The sequence below is a fragment of the Phodopus roborovskii genome, unplaced genomic scaffold, assembly GCF_943737965.1.
Source record: "Phodopus roborovskii unplaced genomic scaffold, PHOROB, whole genome shotgun sequence".
Classification (NCBI taxonomy): domain Eukaryota; kingdom Metazoa; phylum Chordata; class Mammalia; order Rodentia; family Cricetidae; genus Phodopus; species Phodopus roborovskii.
This window is the reverse complement of record NW_026126682.1, coordinates 3709251-3725000: the sequence shown is the minus strand read 5'-3', so window position 1 is coordinate 3725000 and position 15750 is coordinate 3709251. Positions and strand designations below refer to the sequence as shown.

Here is a 15750-nt window from a genome sequence, read left to right as displayed (position 1 = left end):
TTGCGGCGGGGTGCGGGGTGGGGCGGCCGCAAGGACCCGGGCTCAGAGTGACCATCACCTTTTTCAGGCTTTGGAGGACAGGGGCGTTCGGTGGTGTCCAGGGATGAAGTTGCTCGCCCCTGCTAGCTGGCTAGGAGTGGGTGTGCAGGTTTGCTGTCTTTCTGGTGGTGCTTTTTCTTGTACTGGTGTTTGGGGGTTTCTGAAAGGACTTTGTAGCGCCTCCGTTGGAGAGCCAGGTCTCAGGACCCAGGGTTGAGGTAGAAATTTCAGGAAGGGGAGGAGACTGGGGAAGCCCTACCCTGTGGAATTTGGAAAACTATAGCTTTCTAGCTTTTCAGAGACCTAAATACTGACCCTTCCTCCCCTGCTTTACCAATGCTTCCACACAACTCCCCTGCTCTCAACTGCCACATAAGGCTCGTTGTGGTGTCCCTTGATGTTCTGGCAAGACATGGATGCGAAGATACCTAAATAAATAAATAAACAAACAAATAAATAAAGTACTTAGGAAAGAGGCGGGCTGCTGGTGTAGAATGGGCAAAGCTAATATGCTCCTTGGGGAGGTTCTTCACCTGGCTGAAAGCTGTGTACTTTACAGCTTGAGATTGCTGCTGATTTATAGCCGGAAGTGTACATTCTGGGTGATTAGATATTTCTATGCTTTTAGAAAACGAGACTTAGTGTGCCAAAAAAATTTACAGGGGAGGGGGTGTCCCTGGAAGTTACACTGGGTATTTATCTTTTCCTTTAATGCTCCAGAAAGTGCATCCTCTTAATGAAAATCAATGAGGGGAAGGAAGTAACGTTTCTGACCTACTTTGAATGGTCGTGTTGGAGAGCACAAGCTGTTTTGAGGAAGATTGCTAGGCATCAGGGTGATGGGTCCTTTCTATTTATCCAGCAAACATAGGTTAGTCATTAGCTCCCTTTGAGAAGAAAGGGCAGATTCCGTTTGTTGTGCATGCTGTGACCACTTCTGAGTTAGAGTATCTTCCTTCTAGACATCATCCATCATCTGTGGATTTTCATCTGCTTCTCATACAATACAAGTCTCAGGACAGCCTGAGATGACAGTGTGAGATGGAAAGCTCGAGTGTGACTGCATTGTAAATGGTGACTCAGGGCAAGGGCTCAGCTAACAGCTGTGCTTGACTTCAGAGTGCACTACTGTTAGTTCAATTATGTGTCCTGCCACTTATCACCTGGGAATGATCCAGTCTTGAGGCTTCTGTGGAATCCTGCTTTTTTGACATCCACAACTGTTGTGACAAGATAAACTTTTTCCTCCAGTTGCCTAGTCACAGTATGTAGAACATGTTTATTTTCTGAAGTGATGTGCTAAGTTCCTTGAAACATTAATCCTTAGTAGTGAAGAACCTGCTTGAAGCAGAAAAGCCACGGCCACTAGAAGAGATACTTTGATAACACAGTCTTTATTTACATATTTACAAGGGTTTTAGCTCAGGCTGGGTTCAAATTTATTATGTAACTGGTGATGGGCTTTGAATTTCTGATCCTCCTGCCTCAAGTGCTGGGATCAAGGGTATGGGTCACCATACCAAGTTCATGTGGTGATGGGGATCAAACCTAGGGCTCCTTGCATACTAGGCAAGCCTCTACCAACTGAACTACATCCCTATCCCTACACTCATAGAGAACATAGGCAAGGGGGTGGCAGAGAGTACCAGGGAGTGGTGCTCATCCATTTCCAGAGTTTCATTGAATTGGCTTTAGAAATTATATATGATTCATCCTTTTAGGTATCAAGTTTGCATTTTTTTTCTTTGAAAATGGAAATAGATAAACTATATATAAAAGAGGATGCTACTGAGGCAATTTGTAGCTAGTTGTGGGTTTGGAACCAGTAATACACAGGTCTACTGATACTCTTTCTGTAGACTGAAGACAGCATGACTGTTAGTGGGTTAGTGGCTCCTCTGACATAGACGGGTCTCCCTAGTGGCATAATCTGATTGTTGATACCCAGTCTAGCTGAGATAATTTGTACTCTTGATCATTGTTTAAATCTACCATTATTTTGAAGAGGAAAATGAGAGGTAAACGATCCTTAGACTTTTGGGGTAAGGACTTCTTGTTTTGGTAGTGTGAGGCTAGGGGACCCATCTCAAGCTTAGTAAGTTCCTCTGAGAGACAGATGTTGAACTGCGGCCATAAGCAAAATAAAAGAGCTATTCTGTACTTATTCTGACTGTGTTAACTACCCTGTTTTTGTTTTCACCTCTACATCACACAGTGGCCTGGTACTTGCCTCCTTAGTGCTCACTAAGGGGGAACTGGGATTGATATATAAAATAAAATACATACATAATATTCCTTGAGCACAAAGGGCATCAGCACTGAGAGATGAGAGAGTGAGAAGAGCAAAGATGAGTACCTTTAAGATAGAAAACCAAAGGCAAGTGGTAATAACATGAGTGAAGGGGGGGAATGAAAAATACACAGGATACTCTAAACCACAACCCTTTATCAACATTTTTATAAAATAAGCCACAATTAATGAGGATACAAAGACTGATTTCTCCTGCTTACTTGTAGAAGAAAGGGAAAGACAGTGTAGAAAATTGGTCTGGGAGGAAGCTCTTGATGATTGCCTGAGATGAGACAAAGGACCCTTCAAAGACACAATGGGGCTGTGGCCAGAGGTTTTACCTTAGACTTTGTGGCAAATTGGACTCTGGAGTGAGGTTCTAAGTACAGTGCTGTCAAAGTCCTTGGATTATAGAGTGGAAAGGAGAAGTAAAATGATTGATTTTGGAAGTTCAGCTGGCAACCACATCAGTAGTGTGGAGGTGACGACACAAACAGGAAGGGGCAGCTTGGGAGAGAGACATGAAAAGTCAAATCTGTGCACCATTAGATGTAGGGTGAGGATAGGATGTGATGTCTTTGTATGCTATCTGAACAGAAGACCTGATGGAATGATTTGGGTGTTTGTATGAGGGAAATCTTTCTGGGGTTTTGTGCATTTGTTTTTCCCTTGCAAACTGATTCTAATAAATGACCCATTTCATTAAGAAGAGGTGTAATATATTAAAGGAAACATTTGTATCAGTGTGAGAATTGTTTATTGTTAGATTAGCAGAACTCAAGGGTAATATTTCAGGCCGCATCAAGAGACAGACTTCAAAGGCTCAGGCTCATAGCCTAGGTCTACACCTGTGAATCTAGTGAGATGTTTGACTAATTGACTGATTGGACTTATTAGGGCAGCCAGGGGAAAAAAGAATCGAGGCCAACAGATGATTCAGCGTTGCAATGCGATATTAAAAGAGCCTGTGAGAACAAAAAAGAACAGAACTAAGTGGATTATGTATACAATATTTAAATTTGGTAAATGTAGTCACAAGGTCCTTAGTTCACTACTCTGAAACCTTGAACTCTGAATTTCTATCAAGTGATGATTTTGGCTAACAGTTTTTATTCCACCAACATTTATTCAGTTTATACTAGTCTGCAGGCAAAATGCCATGATTGCTATTGTACAATAAATACAAAGTTAAAATATAATATATATAGTAAGAATGAGGCAGATATATAAAGAAGCCATTATACTAAGGCATTTGGTCCCATTAGAATGGTAAATGTTACTAGAACCCACAGAGAAGGACTGGAAAAGTGCTACGGAAGACATGAGGAGGGCTTGAAAGACGAGCAGCAGTTTGCCAAGGAGACAAGAGTCAGACATGACTGTGGCTCCTCTGGGGAAAGGCATTTCAGGTGTAGAGACAGATCAAAGAGCAGCAGAAACACAAAGCTATTTTGTGTCGTAATTGGGCACAATTGGAACATAGTGAGTGTCAAGAAGCTTAATGGACAATGGGTCTGAGAGGCACAGGAGCCTGGTCATGAGGGGTCTTATGTCATGTTGAGAAACTGGTCTTCATTTAATAGGCAGCCGGAAGTAAGAGAGGAATTTAAACATTTAGTTTGGCAGCAAGATGGAGGCCAGATGAGAGGAGTGGGAAATGGGAAGAGGTGAGATCAGCTAGGAGGGGCTGATAATAAATAGTCCTGGTGAAGGAAGAAGGCGGGGCATCAGTTCAGGGATGCAGCAAAAGTGGAAAAGAGCATGATGTTAGAAGTTGACAGTAAGTGGATGTGAGTGTTGACTGTGAAAGGGATTCTAGCCTAATTAGGGAAGAGTGCCCCTAACCCAGGACGAGGAATGAGGGGAGCTTTGTTACCGGGAGGTTAACTTAGCATAGAGCTTTTTAATTGGCAGCCATGGATCAAGCTGCTATTCTCAGGATCATGATCTGGGCTATATGGGGACCTGAGAATCATGTGGATAAAAGAAGTAGTTGAAAGGATAGAACTAGGCTTTTCCCAGCACCAAATGGAGCAGAAATGTTCACAAAGTAGACCACCATGGCAAGACTGGAGAAAGTCGAATCATGGGATTTTGAGGGAAGGGAGAAAAGACTTTGAAACTTTGAAGAAAACAGGTGGATGCCTGTCAAGTGCCCTACACAAGATGAAAACTAACAAGAAGCTATTCATTTGGCAATTAAGTTGCTGGTGCTCTGTGCAAGAGTGGTTTTACCAGAATCAGTTGGGATAAGTTGATCTCAACTAGCAGATGAGGAAGAGGTTAGAGGATGGATAGCAACAGGGCTTTCCTAGATTTGGGGAGTGATTGATATTTCTAAGTCCCTAGACAACCAGAAAACTTGTGAATGACTACCTGTGGGCTCTGGTCATGAGCTATGGGGGAGTCACTGTCACTGAAAGAGTTAGGCCACCACTATGTGGCTACACAGTTACCATCCTTAATCTTGCTTGTGCCTCTGGAGGTGAATTTTCCATTCATGGTCTCATGCTCAGTACCATTTCCCATGTTTTAGGCAAATATGAGCAAGGATTCACACCATCAATATTTACCATGGAAAGCCAGGAGTTGATAGATCTGTGAAATGTCATATTTTAGCATAAGGGATGAAAATAGTCACACACACAGTAAAGACAGTGGCACATTTTCCTTCCAGTGCTTTCTTCAGCAGGGTTTGAGATTCTTGCTTTTGCCTGTCGGATCTTCTCAAGTTCTAGTTGTCCTTTATTTTCCATGGAAGAAACAACAGATAATTCTTTCCTTACTGCATTTATGAACATATAATATTTCATTTTTGATGCATATGTGTTATCTGTACACATATATAGTACTTAGATATGAAGCAGTTGTAGTAAAATGATTAAAAAAAACATATGGCCTCTTCTCACACAGAGCTTTATAGTCTTGTGGGGGCAAATCCCAAACAAACCCACACATCATGTAATTATCTTTGCTATAAATGGTGTGATGGAAAATACCGTGTATAGTGAGAATATAGCCACCTGCGTTAGATAGCATTTTGTCGCTGTGACAAAAATATGAGAGAAACAGCTTAGGAGAACAGATTTATTTGGGCTCATGGTTTCAGATAGTAGTCATCTGGCTCTATTGCTTTGGGCCTGAGGTAAGACAAAGAAAAATGTGGGTGTGCAAGTGCATAGCAGAGGAGGCTTCTGACCTCATGGCAGAGATGGAGGGAAAAAGTGAGAGATAATGAAGGATGGAAGGAGAGGGAGGGGAGGAAAGAAGAGCTCAGAGACAAGATACACCATTCATCTATTTCTTCCAAGTAGGCTCCAACTCTTGCTAGCAAATTGAGCTATGAAGTCATGAATAGACAAATCTACCAATAAGGTTAGTTCCCTTCAGTACACAAACACACACACACACACACACACACACACACACACACACACACATAGCCAGCCAGACATTTCTCTCCCTCCCTCCAGTTCCTGAATAACCATTTTGAGGCTTAATATTAATTAGAAACTGTTTGGCCTGTTAGCTCAGGCTTATTATTTATTAGCTCTTACATTTATTTAAATCAACCCATTTCTATTAATCTACCCATTGCCACGTGGCTCATGCTTTTTACCTCACATCTTGCTTCTCTGTGGCTGTTGGCATCTCCCAGACTCTGCCTTTTTCACCCCTGTATCTCTTTTGTTCCTGGCTCTATTCTGCCTTGTTATTGGTCAAATCAGCTTTCTTTATTAACCAATCATAATAAAACATATTCACAGCATACAGAAGGGCATCCCATATCACATGTCCAAACCATAACACTACCCTAGTGAGAGGTAAGCTAATATAATAGTAGGAGTTTGCTGGCTGAAGGTCCTAGGTGGTGGTGATAGAACATCTTAGACACAAGACACTTCCTGATACTTCCTGTCCTAGATCTCCACTTAACACTTCCTGGGACATAAAAGACAATGGACCTTTACTTGCCTCTTAGTTCTAGCTGCAACATCTCCTTCATTTTCTGGCAGCTATACATTTGCTGGTGAGTATTGTATGCAGTAAGCTGCCAGTGTGGATGAGTGATTGTGTTTTATCTTTCTGATGAGCAAGGAAGAGCTAGAATCCACCCAGAGCTCAGCATGATAAGTATGTAGTCAGCCACAGAGCTGCATGTGTCTGGAGGAAGGGATACCCTCTTTAAAATTGTATGCCTAGAAGGGCCCCATTTTTTAAAATCACACAAGAATAACATACACTTTATTAGAGACTTTGAGTACACATTTCTTCCTAAGAACATAGTATGCTCACTGAGGAAGAGAATTACATAATCTTACTCAGCAAACAATGATTGAGGGTATTTTTGTAGAAAGCACTTTAGGGATTATAAAAATAAGTAAGACATAGATCTTCTTTGGGAGCAGTAATCACTGCCTTCAAAAGACAGTAAGTCATTAGCTCTGCTTTTTCAATTATATGCAGAAATTGATTTTTATGGTGCAATTAGTCATAATTGACATCTTCTTTCAGTTGTACCCAATTTAAGACAGAAATAAACACCCAATGTTCATGATATGCTGGCCTTCAGTTTACAGTTTTGTGACAGAAGATATTATTTATTATTTGTATTCAAAGGTTTGTTAGTAAAGTCTTGTTTCCTTCCTCTAGGTCAGTGGTTCTCAGTGTGACTCTGGGACCAGAAATATTTAACATTATCTCAGAACTCGTTAGACACACAGTGTCTTCAGCCCTGGCCCTATTCACAACTTACTAAATCAGAAGCCCTGAGGTAGAGGGCCAGCAAACTTTGCTGTCCCCAGCCCTGTGGGTAATTATGATGCTCTCTGAAGCATAAAGGCCACTGCTCTTAGAATAGAGCAAAGAATACAGATTTTTTTTTATTTATTTAGTTTTGATTTTTTTGTTGTTGTTGTTTTGTTTTGTTGTTTGTTTTTGTTTTTGTTTTGTCTAAAATGTGGGCACAAATTTGTTTCAAAAAGTCCTTCCAACTTTTACCCTAGCTGACTTTGTACTTCAGCAGAGCATCCTAGGAAGTCAGTTACCTCATTGAATGGGCCATGTGTTTCTCCCTGGGGAAGTACCATTGCTCAGTTACTGTCTCCACACCAAGACCTGTGCACATCCTGGTAATAAGGCAGGATGCAGAGGATATTGCCAGCCCTTTCCAGGAGGTCGCCAGACAGAAGAGACAAATATGGAATACAAACAGCTATAATATTAAGAGGGAGCTAATGGTCAGCCTTCTTGGTTAATAAAACTCTGCTACTTATTAAGAGACGTATTTGCAATAATGTATTTGCTATAACTTTACATTATCTTCTTGAATAATTAAGATAATTAAGAAATGTTTGAAATGTGTGCTGTGCCCCTGGTTTATGTGACCTTAAACAACATTTAAGTATCTGTCTGGAAATGGAGATGGTAAATCCTGCTTCATTGGCATTTGAAGGCATTTTGTAGATTGGAATCAAACAGTTACTGTTTTCAAATAAGTGAAGATCAATGTTTTTAAAGGTGGGAGAAAGAGCTAGAATGCACACACGTAATTTTCTTATTGAGATACTCTTATACTTCTTTATTGGTTTTCTTTTTAAAACAGTGGAAGTTTGGGGTTGATTTTTCTTTCATCACAGAGATTTACTACATGCTTGGATTTTATCTTAACCTACTAGAATCCTCAGGCTTTCCTGGTCTTCTCATGTCCCAACTGATCTACAATGGTATGTTACTGGGTCTAGCCTTCATCCTTCCATCTTTTCAGTCACTCTCATATTCTGTTAATACCATCCATCATTTAGTATTTAAACTACATGCATGTGATTGTAGCTCTGAAATATATCCCTTTTCTGTGGATCTGCTCTTGGGTTCTAAATGAACAGTGAATCAAAACCACTGCTTGCCTAGGTACCTCAAGTATGGCGGATCCTAAACTGAACTCTTGACAATTACCCCATGCCTACTGTTCTTTGTAGTTTCTCCAATCTGTTTAACAGGATTTCCCCCTTCCAGGAGCTTCACTGGCATCCCTTTCCCTCATGTCTCACATGTTTCCCATGTGCTATCAGCTTCTCTTGTCTGCGATTCCAATGCTTAGGGTCAGAGCCTCTCACCACTTGGGACTTCTGGGCCATACAACCTTCATGTTTTGCTTGAGCTATTGTCAAAACTTCCCATCTTGATTTCACACTGCAGTCAATGAATGACACGAATAACACTCAAACATAAGTTAGTTTTTTTTTAATGAAAAATAAATTCATTTAGATAGAAAATTTAACATTAAGAAATGCTGCATTTCCCATGCGAAAATGTTCAGGTAAGTACCAATTATTGACTTTATTTCTAAAATGTTGTCATCTTTAGAAATACCCCCCAAGGGAAATATTACTGTGGAAATTCAAGTACCAGAAAATATTGGATTAAAAATGTAATTTACTAGACAATCATTCATGCCATTGACGTTTGAAATAAGTAGTCATGAACAATGAATGTTTTGGTTATCTTTGATGGAAAAGCATAGAGGTTGGCTTGCTGGTCCTGAAGTCTTTTAATAAAATTGGTAGGAACTCGTACAACCTTGGAGAAAGAAAGATAGACCAAGTACCTCTGGGATGATTTTTCATTATATTTTTCCAAACCTCTTTTATCCACTCTTACATCAAACAAAATATCAAACTTTTTAAACTCCAAAGGGGAAAAAAAAAGCCCGTTAAGTTAAAACAAAACACTACTTTCCTATATTAAACGCTTTCAAGGCTCCATTAATCCCCAAAGTGGTGATGCTGGCCTGTACATCTGTGTGATTTAGTTGTCCATCAAAATTCTGGAGGAAAGGTGGTTTATTTTGACTGATAACTTCGGAGTGTGTGGCCCATGGTCAATTGGTTCTATTATTTATAGGCTGTGGTAAGGGGTAAGGCAGAACAACATGGAGTGTGGCCTGAGGAGTGTGACTAAGGGAGAGGTAGAACACTCCCCACTGAGGTATCTAACACCATAGGTGTCTAACCATAACAAGGGCTCGGCATGACCTGACCTTGATGGAATTGATAATTTCACTACTTAGTCATCATCTTGTGTTGCCTCTTTTGTAGTGCTCTAACAAAATATCCCAGACTGGGTAGTTTCATAACAAACAGGTATTTGTTTGACAGTTCTGGAAGCTGAGAATAAGATAACAGGGGCTATCAGTGATAACAGGGGCTAGTTGCAGTTATCCCCTGGTGAACACAGCTGTGAGAGATGGAGGATACTTGAACTTGTCCTCTCTAAGGAACTCACTTTTGAAACAACAGCATAAATACTCACATAGAACAAAACCCTTGTGATCTTTTCACTTCCTATCTTCAGATATCACCACATTAGGGAACAAGTTTCAACACAGGAACTTTGAGGATTACATTTGAAGAAAGGCACACTCTAGAATCCATTCTGAAGAGCTTTCTTTCTTCGGTTTCTGTAGTATTTCTTCTGCCTACAACTTCCTCTTAGATATTCATTTGGGTTTCCTTCTCCATGTTCCTATACAGTTACCTTCTCAGTCAGGCTCTCTCTGGAGATGTGTGTAAAGTTATAACCCCTTTTTATTTCTAGGTTATGCTTTTGTGTTTCTTTATTTCATTTTTGACATCCATGATAAAATATATTATGATCATTTGTTCATAATGAGTCTTCCTTCCCCTCAGTGCATTTAAGACCTTGTAGGAGATGTGTTTCTATATATATGTGTGTGTGTATCTTATTGTATCCCTAGCACTTTGGACAGGGTATAGCATATATTAGGTGCTCAGGAAATGCCTGTTAAACAAATTTAATTTGAGATAGGTAGTTTATTTTTAATTGTTTATAGTATAAAAACTTTATAATAAATGGTGTAATACTATCTAAATTTGTGAAGACCAAAAATAGATGGTTTACAGTAGAAATCTTAGATTGGTGGATACTAGTTTTACTAATTTGATGGTAGAAAATAAGAAAATATCTCACTGGCTTAATTTATGTTTATTTAATCAGTACTTACAGCAATTTTAATCTCACTTTAATTTTTATATTTCATATTTTTCAGAATTTCTGTTTTTACTGTTTTTCTCATGTATGTGAATTTATACAATAAGGAAAAATATATGTTCACTAGATTTTGAACCTGTCTAGATATTTTGAGACATGCTAACACTAAGAGAAAGCAATTATTTAGCCTATGAAATATATGTAACTATTTCCTTCAATGTTTTATGTAAGAATACATTTTTATTTCAAAAACCATGAATGGAACATAATGTCTTATAGAATTCCCATACTATAAAGTCTTATATGTGTATGGCTTTGAAAAATACTGAAACTACAGCAAAATGTCTGAAAACATTTTGGGTTTGCATTGACACGCAGAGCATTTTTGAAATTTTAAGTCAGCAGTTTCACTCTGTTCCTTTTTTCAGATAAACCCTAAATGACTAACAAATGACAGGAAGGGGAGGAGAACAGAGGGAGGGGGAGATAGACTTACCCCCTCTTGAAAAGATTCCATTTCCAGGTTAGTATAGGCTTGCTTCTCCATGTTCTATAACTCAAGTGTATGGTATCTTCAGTAATGGCATCTTACCGTCAGGATAGCCAAGTGCATTGATAGTATTCTGTAATGCTTGAGGGTCAATGGGGATTCATGTGTCAATAACTCCAAAGGAGGTAACCCATCCCTAACACCAGACTTTTTGTTTAGTGTCATGGTATCTAGTAATGTTGTTGTTACCTCATTACAGGGTTAATCTATCCCAAATTGTCTGTCATCCATCCATCCATCCATCCATCCATCCATCCATCCATCCATCCATCTATCCATCATCTATCTACTATCTTTTTTTCCAGAATATCTTCTTATTGCTTGTTTGTTCTTGAAACAGGGTTTCTCTATATAGTCCTGGCTGTCCTGGAGCTCACTGTGTATGCATTCATAGTAGTTGAGAGTTGAGACAGTCTGCACAAAGCTTATACAAGACTCAAGCCAGAAAAAAATTTAGCATGGAAAGAGGCAGTGAGCACAAAGAGGCAGTCTCACCCTTAGCTAAGTACCTATGGCAGTTTATATCTGCTAGGAGAGGAAGAGTCAGTTTTATTTTAAGTGTATGGCCCTTCCAGTGAATGCTACACAACCATAATTATATGGGCAGTGTAAACTGAACTTGATGGGTTAAAGAACAAGGACATAAAATTGTGTAAGGAAGAAGAGGATGGATCTTGGAGGAGTCAGGGGAGGGAGTGAATATGATCTAAATGCATTGTACAAAATGCTCAAAGAACTACTAAAAGTGGGAAAAAAAGAAAAGTTCCCCTTTTCTAGAATCTGCAGCTAAATTTCTGTCCTTGCTTCTATGCCAACATCATGAGTCCCTTCTTAGAATAGAAACCTCATGATCAGAACACCTCCCGAGTTTTTGCTGTAGTAGATACCATTACCACCTTTCATTGAGACTGAACAGTAAGGAGAGTAAGGAGAAAGAAGCTCAGTAAGGGGAGGAGTAGGCTGAGTTCAGCATTGTAGATCCTGTATGTGACGTGCCCAAGAGATGTCCAAATGGTCTTCTGAAATGTGGTTCATATGGAGTGATGCTGCTTATAGTGTGAGTTAGGAGTTTTGATCACATGAGCTATTGAGTCATTGGTGTTGATGAGATCACCTTGGTTCTGTGCACACAGCAAGAATAGCAAATAGAAAGTGCTTAGGGAAATTCTAGCACTTCAAGAGCAAGTAGAGGATAAGGCACAGACAGCAGAAAACTAACACAGATGCTAGCTAGCTGGAGGTTGATGGGGGAAGACACCACTGGGTCTGGACATGATGTAGACATGGCAACTCTCGATATTCAGCAAGGCATTTAGATTGCTGTTCTATCATTATGAACAAAATGCAGAAGTACATGATGGATGATGGGATGCTAAACAGACTCTTGATTAGTCAAACAAACACACTCCAAAGTTATAATGTGAAAGATTGATGCTAAGCTGGATGAAGTTATCCACATAGTATTAAATCTCTGACTTACTACTATTTGCTATTACTGTTTTAATTAATACTTTGGTTTTGTGGAGTTGTAACCAAATATTATAAAATTGAAGCTGGGAAGGATGCCTAATGAGTAGAAAGTAGAAATGAGATTCAGATTATTTTTGAAAAGCTAGAATAATGAGTAAACAAATATAATTTAAATGTAGACTGTTCTTTTTTTATGTTGAGAATTACATGTTAAAGCATAAGATTGGTGAAAACAATTTTTTGGTTGTTTTGACCCAGGGTTTCTCTGTGTAACAGCCTTGGGTGTCCCAGAACTCGCTTTGTAGACCAGGCTGGCTTTGAACTCACAGAGATCCTCCTACCTCTGTGCTTGAGTGCTGGGATTAAAGGCATGCATCACCACACCTGGAAAAGAACTGGTGAAATTGTAAGATTACTTTTGTGGCCGTATCTGCCACATGGCCATTAAAAGCAATGACTGATCAGAAAAGTCTTGGAGTCTATGTGTGTGAATAGAATGCATGATATATGGAAGGCAGGCATTTAACTTAGGTTACCAGTTTAACCAACAGGAGGTATTTGGAGAGTGACAAAGATGTAGGTGATATTGGCTTGATCTATAAATTAGGAAAGACAATTATTTGGCAAGTTTGCCATATCAAGACTATGTAAAGGAATTGAGGAGTGTCAGTTTATAACCTCAAACATATTAAATGCAGTCATTTAACAGACACTGGTGTAATTTTGATTTAGATAATTTAGATTAGTAAATAGTAGAAGAATGCATAATTGAGCTCATCCAGAGGTATTTTATGTTTAATAATAAGAACAATAAAAAGTAAGAACAAAACTTAGATAAAAAATTTTAGGTGCATTTTATGTGTTAACACTCCTAACTTCTGATGAGCTCAACCTTAATGTTTTCCAATATGGGCAAGTTACTCGCTTGGCCAGGCTGCTACCCCAGCCTGGACTCGTTTTAACCATCAGGCTAAGGTGTGTCTATTATATGTCAACATGTCTTTTGCATGTATTTTGTTATGGAAATTTGTTTACAAAATGGGAATATTTTCTATGTTTTAAAAGCCCATTTCCTTATCTAACAATATGCTGTGCCATCTTCATATTTGAATTATTTTATTTAGTGCTTAAAGTCTCTGACTCTTAATGTTTTAGCCCCGGGACCCCTTTATATACAATATCTTAAAAAAAAAAAAACAGTTGTATGTATACACTACTTTATATTTTAATTATTTTATAAATATTTTATTTAAATTAGAAGCAGTCGGATATTACATATCAATCCCAGTTCCCTCTCTCTCCCATCCTCCCATACCCCCAACTGCCCCCTCCACTCCCCAGAGAGGGTGAGGCCTTCTATGATGGATCATCAAAGTCTGTCACATCATTTGGGGCAGGGTCTAGGTCCTCCCCCATGTATCTAGGCTCAGAGATTATCCCTCCATGGGGTAATGGGCTCACAAAGTCCATTCGTACTCGAGGAATAAATACTGGCTCCATTGCCAGAAGCCCCATAGATTTCTCAGGCCTTCTAACTGATACCCATGTTCTTGGGGCCTGATTTGGTCCTATGTTGGTTCCCCAGCTATGAACAATATTTTATAGCACAGTATTTGAGACAGTGTTCTCTGGCTGAGTCCCAGAAGGTTACTGAAAAGTGGCTTCTGTCCTATTGATCATTTTTTAGACCTTCTTGGGAAGGTTGTCTCAGGAAGGCAAGCAGGGTTGAGCAGCCCAGGGAGGGGGTGGCCACATGTCAAGGCTATGAAAGCAGAATACCTATATAAATATATTTAGAGGAATCTATAATCCACCTTTTTCTATTGATTTGTTTTCTGTACTATGTATTGTATGTATAATTTTTGTATATGTAGTAATGTATATATAATTTTTATAATCTATTGTTTTATATTATATGTGGAAGGTATGTATATACATTTATTTGATTTCTTTAGGACTATGTTTCTGTTCCTTTCTTTCTTTTCTTTTCTTTCTTTTTTTTTACTTTGTTTTGCTTTTCGAAAAGGGTATCATGTAGTCCAAGATAACCTTGAACTTACTAAATAGTTGAGGCATACCTTGATAGTCCTTCTACCTCTGTCTTCCCAATGTTGGGATTACAGGCATGTGGCCAACCCCTTAATTTTCAGTGCTATGTATTTTTTCTGTACCAAGAGTTCATATAAAAATTTTAGCACATACTTTTAGATGTTACTTGATATTGTTTTCAAAGATTTATCAGCTATTCTCACTCATTTATTTTTTCAGTTCCAACCCAGAATACATTTAAAAGGGTTCACAGTCTCTTGTGGTTTCTGTTAAATCTCTTGGTTTATTTAGAAAAAAATGGCACCTATATAGTATTATCTTTACATTTTAAGGACCTTGTCTGTTCAGCTTTTACTGAAGCAGTCTACGTTAGACTTTGTATTCCTATTTTATTTGATTGATTTTCTCTACAGTTTTACTTTTAATTGATGTTCCTGTCTGGGCCCATCAGTTAACCTGGGATTTTACCTGAGAAGGGAACTGTGAACTGAGGAAAAGAAATAGACAAGAAAAGAGATAGAGTTGGGAGGACATTCAGTAAATACTGAATCCACCCAAGTTTTAATGTTCCAGGTTTTTATATCCCCATTAAAAATGGGGGAGGAGGCAAAACACTTCCTTTCCAATGATACAAGGAACAAACACAGCGATTACCTCTTCAATACCCAAAACATCAAGTAACTTTTTTCCTGAGTTAAGTATTCTGTTGTTTAGGCAGGACATGCGGCGACCACACCTTAGGCAAAGTATGGTATTACATTTGCATCTTAGATCAGACAGACATCTTTGTTGTTTTGCCTTGGAGGAGCAAAGGGGGGGTAAAAACCTTAAGTCAAAATGGAATGGAGTCAGTTCTGTGGGTTCCCACATTTTCCCCTGATGGGTTGAAAAGCCATTTGTTTTTAGAAATTTACTATCCAGTTTCTATGTTTAATTCTAATATTTTGTCAGGAAAACGGATTCCTTAGATAGTCAGAACCACTTGTTAGACATTAAAGCTGTGATACATTGCCTCTATTAGCCATGATGCTCACAGCAGTCCACATCTGCTTTTAGAGATTCGGACAATGGAGCACAAAGGCAATTAACAGCTTCCATGAGATGGCAAAGCTACTCAGCCATAAAGCTGAGACATGGTTGTCTCCAAAGTCTGAACTTTAATGACTGCCATCACCTGCTCTTGTGACTAAGCAGAACCAATCCATGTTCATAGATGAGCATGGTCAATTCTTAGAGGTTTTGCATTTACAGTTCCCTGCCTGTTAATCAATCACTTTTAGGTCATTTCTCTTTTTCAGGGGTGATCTTTTCTTCAAGTGTTTCAGAAATCTTTCATCTCTAG

The 15750-nt window shown here is 39.0% G+C and overlaps 1 protein-coding gene across 2 annotated transcripts in view; it reads left to right on the top strand.

Annotated features, from left to right (window-relative positions):
* Positions 1–15750, top strand: part of Elapor2 (endosome-lysosome associated apoptosis and autophagy regulator family member 2) — a 158119-nt gene that overhangs the window by 323 nt on the left and 142046 nt on the right. The gene's annotated exons all lie outside the window — the stretch shown is intronic.